Source organism: Sus scrofa, chromosome X, assembly GCF_054392235.1.
Source record: "Sus scrofa isolate SSC_HxYL_T2T_F1_AM1 chromosome X, Sscrofa_HxYL_maternal_Yorkshire_Landrace_v2.0, whole genome shotgun sequence".
Classification (NCBI taxonomy): Eukaryota; Metazoa; Chordata; class Mammalia; order Artiodactyla; family Suidae; genus Sus; species Sus scrofa.
Window position 1 is genome coordinate 78,750,382 of NC_139401.1, and position 22,325 is coordinate 78,772,706.

Below are 22,325 nucleotides of genomic sequence, written 5' to 3' on the forward strand. Positions count from 1 at the left end.
TTACTTGTTTTTTTCCAAAATTAAGGATATACTGTAAAAAAAAATGTAAGTTGAGGAGTTCTCACTGTGTATCAGTGGGTTAAGGATCTGCAGTGGTTTGTGGAGTCACTGTGGAGGTGAGGGTTCAATCCCTGGTGCATTGGGTTATAGGATCTGGCATTGCTGTACTTGCAGCATAGGTTGCAGCTGAGGCTCAGATTCAGTCCCTGGCTCAGGAACTTTTCCATATGCTCTGGGGTGGCCTTAAATTTTTTAAAAATGTAGGTTGGGGAATATGTGAACAAAATATTCATATTTATCAGTGTTAATTAAATACTTTCATTAAGTCTAACTCTTCCTCTTGCATAAAAATACAAAAATAAAAGGTCAGAAATCAGGACAAAGCAATTTAAGGGAGCTTTGTAACATAATTAAAGGGTAGTGATGAGACGAACATTTTTGTTTATAAATCTCTAGAGTTAAGATACTTGATTTTTGTTTTTTTAAAAACATCTAAAGTTGACAAGAAATAAAGAATTGACAAGATTTAGATCATCTAAATGACTTCTTTCTCTTTAATTCCTTCCTCTAATTAAAGTTCTTTCTTCCCACTAAATAAAAGGAATAGTCATTCATCTCAAATATGTTTCTTGATTTTTTTGGTTTATTTTGTGTCTTTTTTATTAAAGTATAGTTTATTTACAATATTATGTTAGTTTCAAGTGTACAGCATAGTCATTCAGTATGTTTTGCAGACTATACTCCATTATAGCTTATTATAAGACAATAGCTCTAATTAGTTATGCTATACAGTATATAATTGTTGCTTATCTATTTTATACAGAGTGGTTTTTATTTGTTAACCCCATTCCTCTAATTTGTCCCTCTCCCTTCCCTCTCCCCTTTGGTAACTACAAGTTTGTTTTCTATATGTGTAAATCTGTTTTTGTTTTGCATATACATCCATTTGTATTATTTTTTAGATTCCATATGTGATATACAGTATGTCTTTCTGTGTCTGACTTATCTCACTAAGCATCATGTTCTCTATGTTCAAATGGTAGAATTTCATTCTCTTATATGGCTAATTAATGTAACATCTTCTTTATTCATTTGTTTGTTAACCAACACTTGGTCAACTTTACCAAATTTTGGTAAATACGAGCGGTTTCTGCATTTTGGAGGAAATTGGAACTTTCTTGAGAAAATTGGAGTTATCCTTTTTTTCTGGGAGGAGGCTGAATTCCTTTGTTGAATATTTTCTTGCGGAAGCCCTGAACTACGAAATGAAACCAGATCCAGACACTCAGATGGCTATTCTGTTTAGTATTGTATATTGTTCTTATTTTTAAGGAGACTGTTCACCTTGGAGAGTTTATATTTCCTTTTATATTTAGCCAGAACTGCATATTTGAGTTATTTTTTTCTCTGTAGGAAGTGGGATATATTTTTTCCACTTATTTTTTTACCTTAGGGCGTGGGATATCTTTTTCCCATTTACTTGCTAGTATGAGATAGAAATACCAGACCTGATCCTGGCATAAGGAGTGTGAAAGATCTGATATTTTCTTCATCTTATGTTGAAGAAAATGCCATAAAGAGACTGAATTGTTTGGTTCTGCTTATTCATATCTAGCATGTTTACATCTTGCATATCGTATTATTTGAGAAGCAACAATTGTTATAGATTTACTTAGATAAAGAGGGCAGGACTATTGAAAAATTGTATACTACCCCTCTCAATCATCCTGTGGAAGGAACTGAGATAGACCTTGGACTGTAAAAACATCTCCATCCTTTTCTGTAGATGCGTAAGTTTGGGTTTGGAGACCTAGGAGAGGAATGGTCAAAAGTAACTCTTGTTAGTAGTAGGGCACATGGCAGATGACAAAGGGCTAAAAAAGAAATGGCCAACTGGGGACCTTCTGTGAAAGGGTTTATTGATTGTTGATATTCAGTTTTATGTTTTCTTTTTTCTACATAATATTATCCTTCATTACCTCCAAGTTTCTGGTAACCTTTAGTTAAAGCTAAAGCCTTGTATTTGTTGGAAATTAAGTGAGGGTGCACATATGAGGATGAAAAAAAAAATCAGGTTGAGCAGCTTCTTAGTGAAGAAGTGATTATCAATAAATAAATCTGAAGCAGCCACCTGAAGCGATAGGTGATAAGCAACTATTAAGACAGATTTATGTGATGAGAGCATCTGAAGTCTACTCTCTTAGCAGATTTCCATGATTCAGTACAGTATTAACTATAGTCATTATGCTATACATTAGATATCTGGATTTATTCATCCTATATAATTTTAAAGCAATTACCATAAGTAAGTTCAAAAAAACCTAAAAGAAAGCATACTTAAATAATTAGAGTATGGTGACAATGATAGAGAATACCAAATAGAGATTATCATTAAAATTGTAAAAAAAAATGAAATGGAAAATTGAAATTAAAAAGTAAAATAATCAGGAGTTCCTGTCGTGGCGCAGTCATTAATGAATCCAACTAGGAACCATGAGGTTGCAGGTTCAATCCCTGGCCTTGCTCAGTGGGTTAAGGATCCGGCATTGCCGTGAGCTGTGTTGTAGGTCGCAGACGTGGCTCGGATCCCATGTTTCTGTGGCTCTGACGTAGGCTGGCAGCAACAGCTCTGATTAGACCCCTAGCCCGGGAACTTCCATATGCTGCACAAGTGGCCCTAGAAAAGGCAAAAAGACAAAAAAAAGTAAAATAATCAAAATGGGAGTTCCTGTCATGGTGCAATGGTTAACAAACCTGACTAGGAACCATGAGGTTGTGGGTTCAATCCCTGGCCTCGCTCAGTGGGTTAAGGATCTGATATTGCCGTGAGCTGTGGTGTAGGTCACAGATGCGGCTCGGATCTGGCATTGCTGTGGCTCTGGAATAGGCTGGCAGCTACAGCTCTGATTGAACTCCTAGCTTGGGAACCTCCATATGCCATGGGTTTGGCCCTAGAAGAGACAAAAAAAATCAAAATGAAAAACCTATTAAGGGGTGACAGTAGATTTTAGCTGGCAAAAGAAAGAATTAGTAATCCTGAAAATAGATCAATAGAGATTATGAAATATGAAGAACAGAAAGAAAAAGGAATGAAAAAAAATGTACAGAGACCAGAGATATGTGGGACACTATAAAGTACATATATTTTTTAAAGAAATAATGGTGGAAAACTTCCTAAATTGATGAAAAACATTATCCTACATATATCAAAATTTAGATAAACTGAGTTAGGATAAATTCAAGAAGATCTCAACCTAGAAACATAAGTATGAAAATTTTGAAAAACAAAGAAAAAGTGAATACCTTGAAAAGAACAAGAGGGAATTGACTCATTTCATATATGGAAAATGAACAGCTGACTCCTTAACAAAAACAATGGAGGCCAGAAAGTTATAGGACATATTTAAAGTGGAAAGACACAAGACATATAGAAAAAAAAGCAAAACTTATTAAGAAATGAATCCTAACATGTTAATAATAACATTAAATATGAATGGATTAAATATTCTAATCAAAAAGCATTGATAGTCACACTGGATTTAAAAAACCCAAGATCTTACTATATGTTGTATACAGGAAACACATTGGATATTCAAAGATATAAATAGACTGAAAGCAAAAAGATGGAAAAGTATATACCATGAAAACAGCAACCATAAGAGAGCTAGTGTAGCTCTGATAATATCAAACCAAATAGATGTTAAAGCAACAACAGTCATGGAGACAAAGAGGGACCTTTAAAATGACTTCCACTTATAAACATATGCATGTAATAACAGAGCTCCAAATTTATGAAACAAAAACTGACAAAATTGAATTGGAGAAAGGGATAAATCAACAATAATATTTAGGCCCTCAGCACCCATTGTATTGGTTTCCTAAAGTTGTTAACAAAATACCACAAACTTGGTGTCTTAGAACAGTGAAAATTTATTCTCTTATAGTTTTGGAGACCATAAGTCAGAAATCAAGATGTTGACAGGTTTGGTTCCTTCTGGAGGCTTTGAGAGAGACTCTCTTCATTGCCTCTCTTCTAGCTTCTGGTGGTTGTCGGCAATATTTGGCCTTCTTTGGCTTGTAGATGCATCACTCCCATTCTGTGTCCATCCTTACAAGATATTCTCCTCTGTGTGCCTGTGTCTCTGTGTCCAAATGCCTGTCTTCATGTAAGGACAAGGGTCATATAAGATTTAGAACCACCCTAATCCAGAATGATCTCATCTTAACTTGATTATATTTAAAAAGTTGATATTTCCAAAAAATATGAAATTTATTATTCACAGGTTTTGGATGGGTATGAATTTTGGAGGAACCCTATTCAACTCTGTACATTCATTTTATTTTTTTGTTTTCTTTTAAATTTTTTTATTATTGTTATTATTTTTTAATACTTATTTCCCCAATATAATTTTTTTCCTACTGTACAGCATGGTGACCCAGTTACACATACATGTACACATTCTATTTTCGCACATTATCATGCTCAGTCATAAGTGCTTAGACATAGTTCCCAGTGCTACACAGCAGGATCTCATTGCTAATCCATTCCAAAGACAATAGTTTGTATCTATTAACCCCAAGCTCCCCATCCACCCCACTCCCTCCCCCTCCCCCTTGGCAACCACAAGTCTATTCTCCAAGTCCATGTTTTCTTTTCTGTGGAAACGTTCATTTGTGCCCTACATTAGATTCCAGATATAAGTGATATCATGTGGTATTTGTCTTTCTCTTTCTGACTGACCTCACTCAGGATGAGTGTCTCTAGTTCTATCCATGTAGCTGCAAATGGCATTATTTCATTCTTTTTTATGGATGAGTAGCATTCCATTTTGTATATATACCACATCTGCCTAATCCAATCATCTGTCAATGGACATCTGGGTTGTTTCCATGTCTTTGGCTATTGTGAATAGTGCTGCAATGAACATGTGGGTGCATGTGTCTTTTTCAAGGAAAGTTTTGTCCAGATATATGCCCAAGAGTGGGACTGCTGGGTCATATGGTAGTTCTATGTATAGATTTTTAAGGTACCTCCATACTGTCTCCATAGTGGTTGTACTAGCTTACATTCTCACTAACAGGGCATGAGGGTTCCCTTTTCTCCACACTCCCTCCAGCACTTGTTATTTGTGGACTTATTAATAATGGCTATTCTGACTGGTGTGAGGTGGTATCTCGTGGTAGTTTTGATTTGCATTTCTCTAATAATCAGAGATGTTGAGCATTTTTTCATGTGCTTGTTGGCCATCTGTACATCTTCCTTGGAAAAATGTCTATTCAGGTATTTTGTCCATTTTTCCATTGGATTGTTGGCCTTTTTGCTGTTGAGTTGTATAAGTTGCTGGTATATTTTAGAGATTAAGCCCTTGTCCTTTGCATCATTTGAAACTATTTTCTCCCATTCTGGAAGGTGTCTTTTTGTTTTCGTTTTGGTTTTTTTTGCTGTGCAAAAGCTTGTCAGTTTGATTAGGTCTCATTGGTTTATTTTTGCTTTTATTTCTGTCTTGTGGGAGACTGACCTGAGAAAATATTCATGATGTTGATGTCAGAGAATGTTTTGCCAATGTTCTCTTCCAGGAGTTTGACAGTGTCTTGTCTTGTATTTAAGTCTTTTAGCCATTTTGAGTTTATTTTTGTGCATGGTGTGAGGGTGTGTTCCAGTTTCATTGCTTTGCATGCAGCTGTCCAGGTTTCCCAGCAATACTTGTTGAAAAGACTGTCTTTTTCCAATTTTATATTCATGCCTCCTTTGTCAAAGATGAATTGACCATAGGTGTCTTCGTTTATTTCCAGGTTCTCTATTCTGTTGCATTGGTCTGTCTGTCTGTTTTGGTACCAGTACCACACTGTCTTGATGACTGTGGCTTTGTAATATTGCCTGAAGTCTGGAAGAGTTATGCCTCCCACTTGGTTTTTGTTTCTCGGGAGTGCTTTGGCAATTCTGGATCTTTGGGATCCCATATAAATGTCTGGATTGTTTGGTCTAGTTCTGTGAAAAATGTCATGGGTAATTTGATAGGGATTGCATTGAATCTGTAGATTGCTTTGGGTAGTATATCCATTTTTACAATGTTAATTTTTCCAACCCAGGAGCATGGAATATATTTCCAGTTCTTTATCTCTTCTTTAATTCATTTTCAATAACAAATAAAAAAGCTAAGCAGAGGATCAACAAGGATATAGAAGACTTAAGTGACACTACTAATAAACTTGACCTACAGCGATTCAGATGGTGGAATAGAAGGACTGGAGCTCAACTTCTTTCACAAAAATAACAAAATAGCAACCAAATGCTGAACAACCTTCAACCAAATGGACCAGAAACCTTCAAAAAGATGTCCTACTCCAGAAGACAAAGAGGAGGCCACATCAAGAGGTAGGAGGGGCAATTACATGATATAAGCAACCCCATACCTCCCGGGTGGGAAGCCCCACAGACTGGAAAGTAACTGTATCACAGAGGCTCACCTACAGGAGTGAGCGTTCTGAGCCCCACATCAAGTCCCCATGCCTGGGGATCTGGCATTGTGAGAAAGAGCCCCCAGAGCATCTGGCATTGAAGGCCAGTGGGGCTTGTGTGCAGGAGCTCCGTGGGACTGGGGAAAACAGAGACCCCATTCTTGAAAGGCACACATAGATTTTCATGTGCACTGGGTCCCAGGGCAAAGCAAAGTCTCCATAGGAATCTGGGTCGGAAACTGACTGCAGTTCTTGAAGGATCTCCTGAGAAAACAGGGGTGACTGTGGCTCATTGTGGGGGAAGGACTTTGGAGGAAAAGCTCTTGGGAATATTCATCAGTGTGCATTTCTCTGGAGGTGGGCATTTTGTGAAAATCTGGCCCCACCCATCAGCACTGAGAAGCCCCAGGCCAAACAATAATCCAGGGGACCACAGCCCCATCCATCAGTAAACAGGCTGCCTAAAGACTCCCCAGGAACACAGCTGCCTCTAATCTCACCCAGAGACAAAGCCCCATCCACCAGAGGGATAGGAATCAGCCCCACCCCATTGGGCAGGCATCAGCCCCTCCCATCAGGAAGCCTACAGCAAGCCCCCATACCAACTTCAGCCACAAGGGGGGCAGACACCAGAAGTAAGAGAGGCTACAAAAGGACACCTAACCAAAAACCTATAAAAATGAAAAGAAAGAGAGCTATAACTCAGATAAGGGAAAAAGAAAAAACCCCAGAAAAACAGCTAAGTGATCTGGAGAGTATCAGCCTCCAGGAAAAAGACTTTAATAAACTTGACCTAACAAATATTTATAGAACACTCTACCCAACAGGAGTACAGTACACATCTTTTCTGAAGTACACATTGGATATTCTCCAAGACAGACCATATTCTGGACATAAAATGAGACAACAAAATTCAAAAGTATTGAAGTCAAAAAGTACGTTCTCTGACTACAAATACATTAAATTAGAAATTAATAATTGGAAATTTGGGGCATTGACAAATAAGAGAAAATTAATCAATGCACATCAAAATAATCAATTGGTCAAGGAAGAAATCACATGGTAAATTAGAAAGTACTTTGGCATTAATGCAAACAAAAATATACTAAACCCATATGATACAGCTAAACTAGAGCTTGAAGGAAACTATATGACTGCAGTTGCCTAAATGAAAGAAGAAATATCTCAAATCTTCTTCCACCTTAGTAAATTATAAAAAGAATAACTGACTCCAAAGCAAACATGAGAAATAGAAATGTAATGATTAGAGTGGGAATAGAAGAAATTGAGATTAGAAAAACAATAGAGAAAATCACAAATGCAAAGCTTGTTTATGAGATTATGATTATTGATGAGCCATTATCTAGACTGACTAGGAAATAAAGAGAAGAATTAAAGGACTAAAATTAGGAATGAAAGGGAAGACATCACTATAGACATTAAAGAAATAAAGTAGTTTAAAAGGGAATATACCAGCAATAAGGGAAGAACATCCAGTCTTGTCACTTTTATTCCACATTGTACTAAAAGTTCTAGGCAAGAAAAATAAATATAGATTGGGAAGGAAGAAAGAAAGCCATCTCTTTTCACAGATTACATTATATTATACATAGATAATCTTAAGGAATCCACTGAAAAATCTACAATATACTAATTTTATAATAATATTACTGAGAATTAATATATGAGTTCAGAAAGTTTGCATAATATAAAATCAATATATGAAAATCAATCGTACTTTCATATGCTTTCAATGAAGTCTGAAAATGAAATTAAGGAAAAACAAATAGCATCCAAAAGAGGAAGATACTTAGGAATATATTTAGCAAAAAAAAGTACACAGTTTGTACAATGAAAACTAGAAAACATTGTCAAAAGAAATTAAAGAAGATCTAAATAAATTAAAGACACCCCTGTTCATGAATCAGTAGACTTAACATTGCTAAGATGATCATATACTCCAAATTCATCAACAAATTCAATGTAATCCCAATCAGAATCCTAGATTAATTCTTTGTAGAAATTGACAAGCTGATTTAAAATTTATTTGGATATGCAAGAATATTCTAGAATAGGCAAACAAATCTTATGAAAGAAGAACAAAGTTGGAGAACTCATGCTTCCTGATCAGAACTTGCCACAAAGAAACAAGAAATGTGGTATTAAAATAAGGATATACATATAAATCAGTGGAACATAACCAAAAATCCAGAAATAGAACCACATATCAACTGTCAACTGATTTTCAGAAAGGGTGTCAAGATCATCCAATAGGGAACTAATAGGCTTTCCAAGAATGGTGCTAGGAAAAGTGGATATCTATACACAAAATACTGAAGTTGTGCCCCTATGCCACTTCATAGACACACAAAATAACTCAAAATATATCATAAAACTAAATATAAGAGCTAAAACTAGAACAGCATTAGAGGAAAATATAAGAGCATATCTTCATGATCTTGGGTTAGGCCAAGGTTTCTTACATAGGACACCAAAAGCCCAAGTTAAGAAAAAATAAATGAACTAGACTCCTAAAATTTAAAAAAAAAATTGTACTGCAAACGACACTACTAACAAAAACAACCCACAGAATAGGAGAATATATTTTTAAATAATATATCCGATATGGGACTTACATCTGGAATACATAAAGAATTCTTACAATTCAAAACAAAAAGATAACCCAACTTAAAAATGGGCAGAAGTCTAAAAAGACATTTCTCCAAAGATTCAGGGAAAACCAATAAGCAAATGAAAAGATGCTCAACATCATTAGTCACTAGGGAAATGCACACACATCACAATGAGAATAACAGTTTACATTAACTAGAAGATAGGAAATATTGTGTGTTAGAGAGGATGAGAAGAAACTGCAACCATCTTACAATTCTGATAGAAGGTAAAATGGTGCAGCTGCTTTGGAAAACAGTTCAGCAATTCCTCAAAATACTAAATATGGACTTCACATATGACTGAGAAATCCAACTCTTAGGTATATATCCATCAGGAATAAAAACACAGATCCAGAAGTTCCCATTGTGACTCAGTGGTAATGAACCTGACTAGTATCCATAAGGATGCAGGTTCAATCCCTGGCCTCGCTCAGTGAATCAGGGATCTGGCGTTGCCATGAACTGTGGTATAGGTTTCAGACACAGCTTGGATCCCGTGTTGCTGTGTCTGTGGTGTAGACCAGCAGCTGTAACTCCAATTCAAACCCTACATGGGGAAATTCCATATGCTGCAGGTGCGGCCCTAAAAAGAAAAACAACAACAACAACAACAACAAAAACCACAGATCCAGACAAAAACTGGCATCTGAATGTTCATTGCAGGTTTTTTCATAACAGGCAAAATGTGAAAACAACCAAAATGCCCATCAACTAATGAATGGGTAAACAAATATGGTATGTCCATATAAAGGAATATTTTTCAGCAATAAAAACAAATGAAGCACTGATACATTGTACAATATGAACAAATGCTAAAAACAGTCATGCTAAATTAAAATAACCAGTCACAAAGGCCAGATATTACATGATACCATTCATTAAACAGCTAGAATACACAAATTTACGAGACAGTAATGGCTGTCAAGGACTTGGGGAAAGGTGGGGGAGTAACTGCTGATGGCTGTGGGATTTTTTGGAGAGTGATGAAAGTTGTAAAACTGGTTGTGGTGATGGTTAATTACACAACATCATATATCCACTAAAAGTCATTGAATTGTGCACTTTACATTGGTGGATTTTATGGTACATGGATTATATCTCAATCAAACATTTAAGAACAAGTTATAAAAATTGTATATGCAAAGATATGCCCCAATTTACTTGTTACATACGCAATGTGTGAAGAAACTCAAGCTAGTTTTTAAAAAAGAAACTGTAATTTGTAGAACAGTTTTAGGCTTATAGAAAAATTTATGATGATAGTACATAGAGTTCCCATAGAACCCACACTCAGTTCTATTATTAACTGTTGTCATTGTATGACATACTAGAATTACTGAACCAATACTGATACATTGTTATTAACTTAAGTCTGTATTTTATTCAGATTTCATTAATTTTTACCTAGTATCTATTTTCTTTTCCAAGGTCCCATTCTGGATATCACATTATATTTAGTTATGTCTTTTTTCATATTGTAGTTTTATCCAGATTTGATTTTAACGAATGTGTCAGGGAGAAAGCCTGTAGGAAAAGGTGAACTTGTGGGGGTAGGGCCCTCCAAGATGCCTCAGGAGGGGGCAGGTCTCCTCCCCTTCCTCCTTTCCCTTTCCTTCTAAAGGGATTTGGGGAGACACATAGGCAGGGGAGGGGCCTGGTCCCCAGTCTGTGGAGGTGGTGCTTGGGATAAAGGGCTATGGGGGAATAATGGACCAGACCAGTGATGAATGGGGAAAAGGCACAAGACCATTTGCCAGAATCCACAGCTTTCTGCTTCCAGATTCAATTTTTTAAAAAAACAAAAAACAAAAAACGGTAAACCACAGCAGCCCCCACCCCATCTCCCCCACCAAGTTTGTAGTGCAAGGGGAGAAGAAGAGGGCAGCTTCACTCAGGCCATGGTTCACTCAATCCTGGTCAAAGAAGCAGGGTGAAGGGCAAGGGTTCCGCAGACAGATTGAGGGAGTAGGAGAAACCAAAATGAAACGTCAAATTATGTAGGAGGAGTCCTACCAACGGTCAGGCCAGAGCGGGGCCAGGCTGGAGGAGGGCCCCTCTGCAGGCTGGAGGATCACTGCTGCCACCACAGCCACCTTGGGAGCCAGTTATTTTGCCATGTCCTTGATTGCAACACCTGCCTCCTCTGTCAAAGCAAACAGTACTGTGATCAGAATCTCTTCACATTCATACTTCTGCTCAATCTCCTTTCTAAGGTCTCCCTCAGGTGGACAAAGGTTCTCTGGAATCTCCCCGCTACCTTGGGGCAGTGATAGAGACCTATCCTGGATGCCAATCAGCTGGCAATCCCTCCTTTTCATGTTGGGGACAACCAAATTCTGAGTTGACGGGCAGATATCTTCATATTTCTTCCTAACAAAGATATCATTACCAACCACATGGACCTTGGTGTGGCCATGCTTTCCAGTTTTGGAGGTCAATACTTACACAATCTTACATGGCCAGCCTGTGAGCACCACAAAACCATTCTTATGTAGTAATGAGCACTGCAGTGGGAAGGTGGCTGAGGCTCCTGCATCTCCTGTCTCAAAGTCCAAATCAACTGCCATTTTAAGAAGCTTCAATTCCATCTCCCATTAGTGCACTGACTCGACCCTGTCTGCTTGCTGTGAGTCCATCCACTGCTTCCAATTCTGCTGCCACTGCCCAGTTGTTATGTCTTTGATTCAGCGTGGCTGTGACAGTTTTTCAGAATTTCCTTGTTGTTGATGACTTTAACAGTTTCATAGAATGTCCCTCTATGGGGATCTGTCAAATGCTTTTCTCATGTTTAGACTGTGGTTATGGGTTTGGGTGAAAAAGACCACACAGATACCTTGTCATTTTCATCACATCCAATCAAGTGTTCACACAATCAGCAGAACTTATCACTGTTGATTTTGACCTTGATCACCTGGCTAAGGTGGTGTTTCTCAGGTTTCTCTACTGTAAAGTTACTCTTTTCTCCTCTTTTTCATAATGTACTGTTTGGAATGAAGTTACTATGTGCAGTTCACATTCAAAGAATGGGAGTTGTGCTCACTCTCTTTGAGAGCAGATTATCTAAATAAATTATTTGGAATTTTTCCGTGTGGGAGATTTTTCTTTCTTTTCTCATTTATTTATATCAGAATTAACTCATATAATTTTGTACTTCAATTATAATCCAACACTTTATTTTTCTGCTTAAATTGATCCAGCTTTGGCTCAATATTTCAATGGATTCATGACTCACTAATTTTTCATAAGAAAAAGGGTATTGATATTCATATGTTTGTTTCTCTGAAGTCCTCTATTATTCCTTGTCCTCAAGAAACTTCTCTCTTTTCTCTGGGATATTTTATTAGTTTGTATCTCTGAAAGCAACAATATAATGAAATCAACTCAATATAACTAATTAAAGAAGAAACAATTGGTGGAGTTTTACAGTTTATTCAAACAGTTTAATATTTTGCAGCTTATTTTAAGAGTATACAATTTTTTGCATAACATGTATCAAACATTTTACATTTCAATAATTTCTGGGTTCATTAAATCAGACCTTGTCTGAATGCATTGGATGAAATATGTGTATACTATAAAAATCTACAGTGTCAGCTTATGTAAATGTTAGCCACTTTTGCAAGAATGATATTCATACATTTCTTGCTAAGTTGAGAAATCGAAGTTGGATTTTTCAAACAAACCCCAAACTATAAAGCATAATAAACTCTAAACACATCAGACTCAGAGATATTTGTTGGTCATTGCCACTCTTTTTCATAAAAAGCTACCTTTATTTTAACAACCAACCATTACATGTAGTAAATTTAAAAACAAACAAACAAAAAACCCAAGAGGGTGTATGGTTCAAGATGGTGACATAGGAAGGGCCTGAACTTATCTCTTCCCATGGACACAACAAATAAAGAGCTATATAGGGAAAAATTCCTTTGAAAAGAACCTGAGAGCTAGTTGAACAATTACTCCACAACAAAAGATGAAAAGGACAGTAGGAGAGGCAGAGAAATGCTCTTGCCAAAAACCCCACCACCAGTGTTGCAGCACACAATAGGAAGGGCTCACACCAGATGGGAACTTCTTCAGAAGGAACAAGGGGTTGGCATTCCACATCAGGCAAACCAGCCCCTGGGATCTACACCAGAGGAGCCCCACAAAATCTGGCTTAGAAAATCAACATGCCTGAGGTCCAGCGGTCCCAAAGTGCTATAGAACACTGAGATTCTCTTCTAAAGGGCTCACATGTGGTCTCAGTCACCCCAAGACCCAACAAAATAACAGCAGTTTGGAAAGTACTGAGATTTTCATGAAAGAGAGTCATTTGAGGATCTAAAAGCATCAACTAGAGGAGTGGTGGAGGGTGGAAATTCTCCCCAGAGATGGAGGTGCTGGCAGATGCCATTGTTGTGTTCCCCATCTGACCTTTTAGCACAAGTGGGTGAGCTCAGATGTGGAGGTGAGCAATTGCGGTACCATCCCATTGCAGTGCTGAAGCTGTAGATCTCCAGTGGATGCAGCACTCCCCTAGTCCCTGGCTGGGACTGGCAAGTGTGAGCAGTCTTATCTCTCTCCTAACCTATAGCCAATGCAACACACCCCTTCCCCTTGACTGGGGTTGGTGAGCAGGAGCAGTCTCAGCATTCTCCCACCTAAAGCTGATGGGATGCACAGACAAGGCACTGTCATGCTACAATTCTGAAGCCCACAGGCACACACAGTCAAGTCATTTTCCCACTGTCTTCCTGAAACAAGAGAACAAACACTATACTCCTACACTCTCCAGCTGCCTACCTAAAGGCAGTGGGTGGAAGTGTGTAATCCACACAGAAGACATCCCTTGATTGCCTGGCACTGGTGGCTAAGGGGCTAGCATTCCTGAGCTCCACAGGACTGTAACAGTTGAAAGTCAGTTCTTAGCAGGCCACCACCCTCAGAGCACTGCACAGACATCAGACTGAAACAGAATCCCAGGCTTCCTGTGAAAAAGCCCTATTTACTTAGCTTGGAGCTTCACTTTCAAGGACAGGTTTCAGGTTTTCCCCATACCCAGAGGCTAAGGAGCCAAGCAGAGAGACACCATCCTTGCACACCCTCTTGACCTCACTACAGCCTGACAAGACTCCCCAGAAAAGGACTTATACATTCATCAGGAGACCCATTTTTTTGTAACTATCTCTTAGGGGACACCTCCAGTTCTGCTCTGGAGGCCAGCAGATATACAATTGAGGCCCCACAGGACAATATATTTATGTACTTTAAAAGCTGCTGCCTGAGGGTCTGGCATCCAATCAGCTTGAAACTAGGTGTTAAATGAGATTCCTCCCCTTAAAAGACTGACACATCTCGCCACACCCTCAACAACAGGAACAAATCAAGAATAAATCACAAGCAACTTATACAATTCAACAGCAAAAAAGCCAACAATACAATTGAAAAATGGGCAAAAGACCTGAATAGACATTTTTCCAAGGAAGATACATGGATGGCCAACAAGCACATGAAAAAATGCTCAACATCCCTGATTATTAGAGAAATGCAAATCAAAACTACCATGAGATACCACCTCACACCACTCAAAATGGCCATCATTAATAAGTCCACTGGATGGGGTGTGGAGAAAAGGGAACCTTCCTACACTGTTGGTGGGAATGTAAGCTGGCACAACTACTATGGAGATCAGTATGGAGACACCTTAGAAATCAATACATAGAACCCAGAATCTATACATATGACCCAGAAATCCCACTTTTGGGCATATATCCAGACAAAACTTTCCTTAAAAAAGACACATGCACCCACATGTTCATTGCAGCACTATTCACAATAGCCAAGACATGGAAACAACCTAAATGTCCAACAACAGATGATTGGATTAGGAAGATGTGGTATATATACACAATAGAATACTACTCAGCCATAAAAAAGAATGAAATAATGCCATTTGCAGCAACATGGATGGAACTAGAGACTCATCCTGAGTCAAGTCAGTCATAAAGAAAAAGACAAATATCATATGGTGTCACTTATATCTGGAATCTAATATAGGGTACAAATGAACCTTTCCACAGAAAAGAAAATCATGGACTTGGAGAACAGACTTGTAGTTGCCAAGGGGGAGGGGGAGGGGGATGGAGTGGGGTGGATGGGGAGCTTGGGGTTAATAGATACAAGCTATTGTCTTTGGAATGAATTAGCAATGAGATCCTGCTGTGTAGCACTTACAACAGAGCATGGATAATGTGGGAAAATAGAATGTGTACGTGTATGTGTAACTGGGTCACCATGCTGTACAGCAGGAAGAAAATTATATCACAGAAATAACTATTAAAAATAAATAAATAAATAAAAATATTGAGCATAAAAAAAGAATAAATCAAGCAACCTTGAGAATGCCATTAGCATCATAATGGTGTGAGATTCTTCCTTTGTCTCTCCCCTTCAATCTACAAACAGTAAAACATCCATAATTCAACAAAGATGCCTCAGCCCAACACACCAGGACACTGGAGAATTCCATTCATATGTACATGTAAAGGTAGGTGGACTGCAACACATAGAGGGGTCAGAACTGGGGGGACTGAGAAGGCATGGCCAGTGATCCTTAACCTCTGGTCATGATGGTTGAGCCTGCAGCCCCAGAGAGCCCTGCAGCATCACGGGAGATACTGCACATGACACTGGCCTCATGGCTGCAGCAGAACCTGTGACCACAGGGAACAAGACAGCAGAAGCAGAGTCTGTAACTCTGTCCCTCCAGCCACAAAGGCATGCGTAACTCCACCAACCACCACCCCCGCCACTTCCTGCAGTGGTGACACCCATGAACCTGAAAACCCTGGTCAGGGCAGAGACACTGTGACCCCAGCTTCCCCTCTCCAATTACTCCTGTGCCAGGAAACCCCAGATGTAGTGGAGAGGTCCACTATCCTTGTGCCCCAGGTAGTGGTGCCAGCAACACTGGCAGCAGCAAGACACCAACAACCCTGGAGGCAAAAGCAGTGACAACAAAGGGCTCTGGGCATACCTCTGACAGATGGTGGAAAGTGCCCATTCTCAAATAAAACCAGAGAATACCCAAGTAAGAGAAACCAAAAACTTGTGCTATAATGCCACCTACTGGAAAACAAAAGAAAGACCTCTCTTAATCTGTTGAATGATTAGAATGAAGGTGTTTTTGTTTTTGTTTTTGTTTTGGTGGTAGCTGTTTTTTTTTTTAAGCTTTTCCTATAGAAGAAAGGTGTTTGCTACTTCAAATGCACTGACAGAGGAACAGCTCATCAAGTACCAAGAAGGACAACAATAACATGGTATCACAAAAAGAAAATGACAATTATCCTGAAACCAAACTTATAATTGCGGAATATTGCAATATACACAATGGAAAATTCAAAATAGCTACTATGAATAAACTCATACAACTATAAGATAATTCATAAAGGTAGTTCAATGAACTCAGGAATAAAAATATGAATGAAAATGAATACTCTACCAAAGAGATTGAAACTCTAAAAAAGAACCAAACAGAAATTCTGGAGATGAAGAACTCAATAAATGAGATGAAGAACGCATTAGAAAGTATTGAAAATAGAGCAGACCAAATGGAAGAGAAGTTTGAAAGCTCAAAAATAGAAATCTATTACTGATAAAAGTAGGAGATAGAATTAAGATATTTAAAAAATGAAGAAATTCTATGAGAATTATCTAATACTTTTAGGGAGGGCAGTATTAGGATAATGGGTATCCCAGAAGATGAAAAGAGGGAGAATTGAGCAGAGAGATTAAAGTAATAGCTGAAAAATTCCCAAGCCTGGAGAAGAAACTGGTCCATGAAGCTAAGAAAATATCTAATTACCTCCAGGACACATATTAAAACTTTCAAAACTCAATAACAAAGAAAGAATTTTAAAGGCAGCCAGGGAAAAAAAGGATGGTAACCTACAAAGGAACCCCTACTAGGTTGACAGGTTTATCAGCAGAAACTCTACAGGCTAGGAGAAAGTAGAATGACATACAATTTTGAAAGGTAAAATCCATCAGTCAAGAATACTCTAACCAGCAAAGTTATCACTCGGATATGAAGGACAAATAAAGGCTTCTACAGAAAAACAAAAGCCGAGTGAGTTCATCAAAACTGAATCTATCTTACGATAAATGTTCAAAGGAGCTTTTCTACCAGAATTAAAAAGGCAAAAGTAGGAGTTCCTATCATGGCTCAGTGGTTAACGAATCCAGCTAGGAACTATGAGGTCGCAGGTTCCATCCCTGGCCTTGCTCAGTGGGTTAAGGATCCAGTGTTGCCATGAGCTGTGGTGTAGTTCGCAGACACGGCTCAGATCCCACGTTGCTGTGGCTGCAGCATAGGCTGGCGGCTACAGCTCCAATTAGACGCCTAGCCTGGGAACTTCCATGTGCCATGGGAGCAGCCCTAGAAAAGGCAAAAAGACAAAAAAAAAAAAAAAAAAAAAGAAAAGAAAAAAGGCAAAAGTACACAAAACTTTGAGTAAGATGACAAATACACAGAAAATTGCACCTCTATATTGTAAGAGGCTGTTAAACAATTATAGCATGAAGTTTAAAGAGGAAAAGAACAGTAAAGATAAATATAGCTACTTCAATTTGGTAAGGAACTCACAACATAAAAGGAGAAGATTTGAGACAAAAAAATAAAACAGGAAGAAGAAAATGACAGAACTCATATAGGCATATTAAGATGCTATCAGCAGGAAAAGGACAATTTTATTTATGAGACATTTTATACAAACCTTATGGGAACCATGAAACATAAATTTAAAGCAGAGTCATGAAACATAAAAAAGAGGAAACTGAGAAAAGCATGATAGAAAACCACCAAACAAAAATGGCAGACAGAAATGCAAGGAATAAGGAATAATAGAGATACAGAACAACCAGAAAACAAAAGATAAAATGGAAGTACTAAGTCCTCATGTATCACCCTAAATGTAGATTAATTGAATTCACCAATCAAAAGACACAGAGTGGATGAATGGATTAAAAAAAAAAAAAAGAACCATTATATGCTGCTTACAGGAGACTCATCTCAGCTATGAAGAGGAACATTGGCTCAAAGTGAAGGATTAGAAAACGATGCTCCAAGCAAATGGCAGCCAAAATAAAGTGGGTGTAGCCACACTTCTATCAGACAAAATAGATTTCAAACCAAAAAAGGTAACAAGAGACAGAGATGGACATTATATAATGATACATCAAGAAGCCATGACAGTTATTAATATATACGAACCTAACATAGGAGCACCAAAATATATAATTAATAACAGAGGTAAGGGGAGAAATTTAAAGAAGAACAATAATAGTAGAGGACTATAATGCCCAACTTACATCAATGAACAGATCATTTAGACAGAAAATCAACAAGGAAACAGTGACTTTCAATGTAACATTAGACCAGATGGACCTTGATAGATTTCACAGAACATTCCATCCAAATGCAGCAGCAGAATACACATTCTTCTCAGGTGCACATGGAACATTCTCAAGAATAAACCATATGCTGGGACACAAAACAAGTCTCAATAAATTTAAAAATATTGAAATAATATGAAGCATCTTTTATGATCACAATGGCATGAAAATAGAATTCAACTACAACAAGAAAAACAGAAAAATCACAAATAAGTGGAGACTAAACAGCATGCTACTGAAAAACTATCAGGTCAATGAAGAAATGAAAGAGAAATTTAAAAATACCTGAAGACAAATGAAAATTAAATAGGGAATGACAACATCTATGGGTTGCAGCAAAAGTGGTACTAAAATGGAAGTTTATAGCAATACAGGCCTACCTCAAGAAACAAGAAAAAATATCAAATAAACAATCTAGTCTTAAAACTAAAGGAACTAGAAAAAGTAAAACAAATGAAGCCCAAAGTCAGTAGAAGGAAGGAAATAATAAAGTTTGGTGCAGAAATAAATGAAATAAAAACAAAAGCAACAGAAAAATCAATTAAAGTAAGAGCTAGTTCTTTGAAAAGATAAACAAAATTGACAAACTTTTAACTAGACTCACAAAGAAAGGAAATAAGGCACTCATAAATAAAATCAGAAAAAAATAAGATAAATAACAATGGATAACACAGAAACACAAAGGATTGTAAGAGAATATTATGAACAGCTATATGCTAACAAATTGAACAACCTAAAAAATTGGAATTTTTTTAGAATCATACAATCTTATAAGAATGAACTATGAAGAAATAGAAAATCTGAATAGACCAATCACTAGTAAGCAGATTGAACAGTAATTTAAAAATCTCCCCAAAACCACAAGTCGAGGACCAGACAGTTTCTGAGATGAATTCTACCAGTCATTCAAAGATTTAATGTCTATCCTCTTAGACTCTTCTAAATGACTTAAGAGGAAGGAATAATCCCTAACTCATTTTATGAGGAGAACATTATCCTGATAACAAATCCAGACAAGGACAACACAGGCACAAAAATTTACAGGACAGTATCACTAATGAACATAGATGCAAAAATCCTCAACAAAATGTTAGCATTAAAAGGATCATATACCATGATCATGTGGGATTTATTCCATGGATGAAAATGTTTCTTAATTCACAAATCAATCAATGTGATACACCAGATTAAGAAATTTAAAGATAAAAATCATATGATCATCTCAATAGATGCAAAAAAACATTTAGAAGATTCAAGACCCATTTATGATAAAGACTCTCAGTAACGTGGGTATAGAAGGAATATACCTCAACAAAATAAAGGTCATATATGACAAACCCACAGCTAACATACACAATGGTGAAAAACTGAAAGCTATCTTTCTAAGATCAGGAACAAAACAAAGATGACCACTCTTTTTTTTTTCTTTTGATGGCTGCACCTGCAGCATGTGGAAGTTCCTGGGCCAGGAATCAGATCTCGGTTGCAATCTATGCCGCAGCTGTGGGAATACTGGATCCTTAACCCACTGTGCCAGGCCAGGGATTGAACCTGTACCCCAGTGAAGCAGAGACACTGCTGATCTCATTGTGTCACATCAGGAACTCCCACCCTTAATCAACAAGTCTTAGCCAGAGCAATTAGGCAAGAAAAAGAAATAAAAGGAATCCAAATTGGAAAAAAAGAAGTAAAACCATCACTATCTGCAGATGACATGGTTTTATATAGACAACTTTAAAGACTCCACCAAAAAAAAATATTAGAAATTTTAAAAAACACGATAAAGTTTTAGAGTACAAAGTCAATATACAAAAATGTATTGCATTTCTCTGCATTAATAAAAAGAGGCAGAAAGAGGAATTAAGAAAATAATCCTGCAGTTCCCGTTGTGGTGCAACAGAAACAAGCCCAACTAGGAACCATGAGCTTGTGGGTTCAATCCCTGGCCTCGCTCAGTGGGTTAAGGATCCAGTGTTGCCATGAGCTGTGGTGTAGGTTGCAGACGTGGCTCAGATCTTGCATGGCTGTGGCTGTGGTGTAGGCCGGCAGCTATGGCTCTGATTAGACCCCTAGCCTGGGAACCTCCATATGCAGCCCTACAAAAGGACAAAAGACAAATAAAATAAAATAAAATAAAATAAAATAAATAAAATAAAATAATCCCATTTACAACTACAATGAAAAGAAAATAATACCTAGAAATTAATTTAATCAAGGATCTGAAAGAGTTGTACTTTAAAAACCATATGACATTGATGAAAGAAATTGAAGGCAAAGAAATGGAAACATATTCTGTGCTCATGGATTTAAAGAACTAACATTGTTAAAATGTCCATATTACCTAAAACAGTCTACAGATTCAATGCAGTCAATCCCTATCAAAATACCAATGGCAATTTTCAGAGAAAAAGAACAGAGAATCCTAAAGTCTATATGGAATAACAAAAGACCCAAATAGCCAAAGCAGTTCTGAGAGAAAGAAGAAAGCTGCAGGTATCACACTCCCTTGATTTCAAATTATATTATAAAACTATAGTAATCAAGAAAGAATGGTATTGGCAGAAAAACAAGCACATTGATCAACAGAACAGTATACAAGGCCCAGAAATAAACCCACATATATATGAACAGTTAATTTATGACAAAGTAGCAATAAATATACAATGAAGAAAGGGTAATCTATTCAATAAATAGTGTTGGGCTAGCTGGACAGCCACATACAAAATGGCTGAAACTAGGCCACTATCTCACACCATAAACAAAAATCAACTCAAAATGGATTAAAGAGGTGAATGTAAGACCATAAAAGTCCTAGAGGAAAATATAGGCAGTATACTCTTTGACAATTGGTCTTGATAGTATTTTCCTGAACCTGTCTCCTCCAACAAGGGAAACAAAAGCAAAAACAAACAAAAGAGACTATATCAAAGTAAAAAGCTTCTACACAGCAAAGGAAGCCATCCACAAAAGGAAAAGACAACCTACCATATGGAGAAGATTTTGCAAATTATATGTCCGATAAGTAGTTAATATCCAAAACATACAAAAAATTCATACAACTTAACATCAAAGAAGTGAAAAACTGTTAAAAAATGGGCAGAGGACCTGAACAGACATTTTTCCAAAGAAAATGTACAGATTGATGGCAGACACATGGATAGATGCTCAACTTCACTCTTCATCGGGGAAATGCAAATCAAAACCACAATGAAATATCACTTTGCATATGTTAGAATGGCTATTCTCAAAAAGACAAGATACAACAACTCTTGGAGAGGATATGGAGAAAAGGGAATGCTAGCACAGTGTTGGTGGAGCTGTAAATTGGAACACAGTATGGAGATTCCTCAAAAAATTAAGAATAGAATTACCATATGATCCAGCAATCTCAATTCTAAGTATTTTGCAAAGAATACAAAAACACTAAATTCAAAGGTATGTACACCCCTATGTTAATTGTGGTTTTATTTACAATAATCAAGATGTGGAAACAATTTTAGTGCCATTAATGGGTGAAAGGATCCATCCATATTCATACACACATACAATGGAAAGTTATTTAGCCATAAAAACTAATGAAACTTGCCATTTGCAACAATATGTATGGATCTAGTGGATATTATGCTAAGTGAAATAAGTCAGATAGAGAAAGGCTATTAGCTCATGATTTCACTCATTTGGCATTTAAAAAAACAAATCAAATAGAAAACAAACTGGTAGTTTCTGGGGGTGGGGGGGTAGCTTGGGGTATGGGCA

General features: G+C 37.3%; 1 pseudogene; it reads right to left on the reverse strand.

Moving 5' to 3' along the window:
- Positions 1–11,236: 11,236 nt before the first annotated feature.
- On the reverse strand, positions 11,237–11,719 carry LOC100156090 (eukaryotic translation initiation factor 5A-1-like; annotated as a pseudogene).
- Between the last annotated feature and the right edge of the window lie 10,606 nt (positions 11,720–22,325).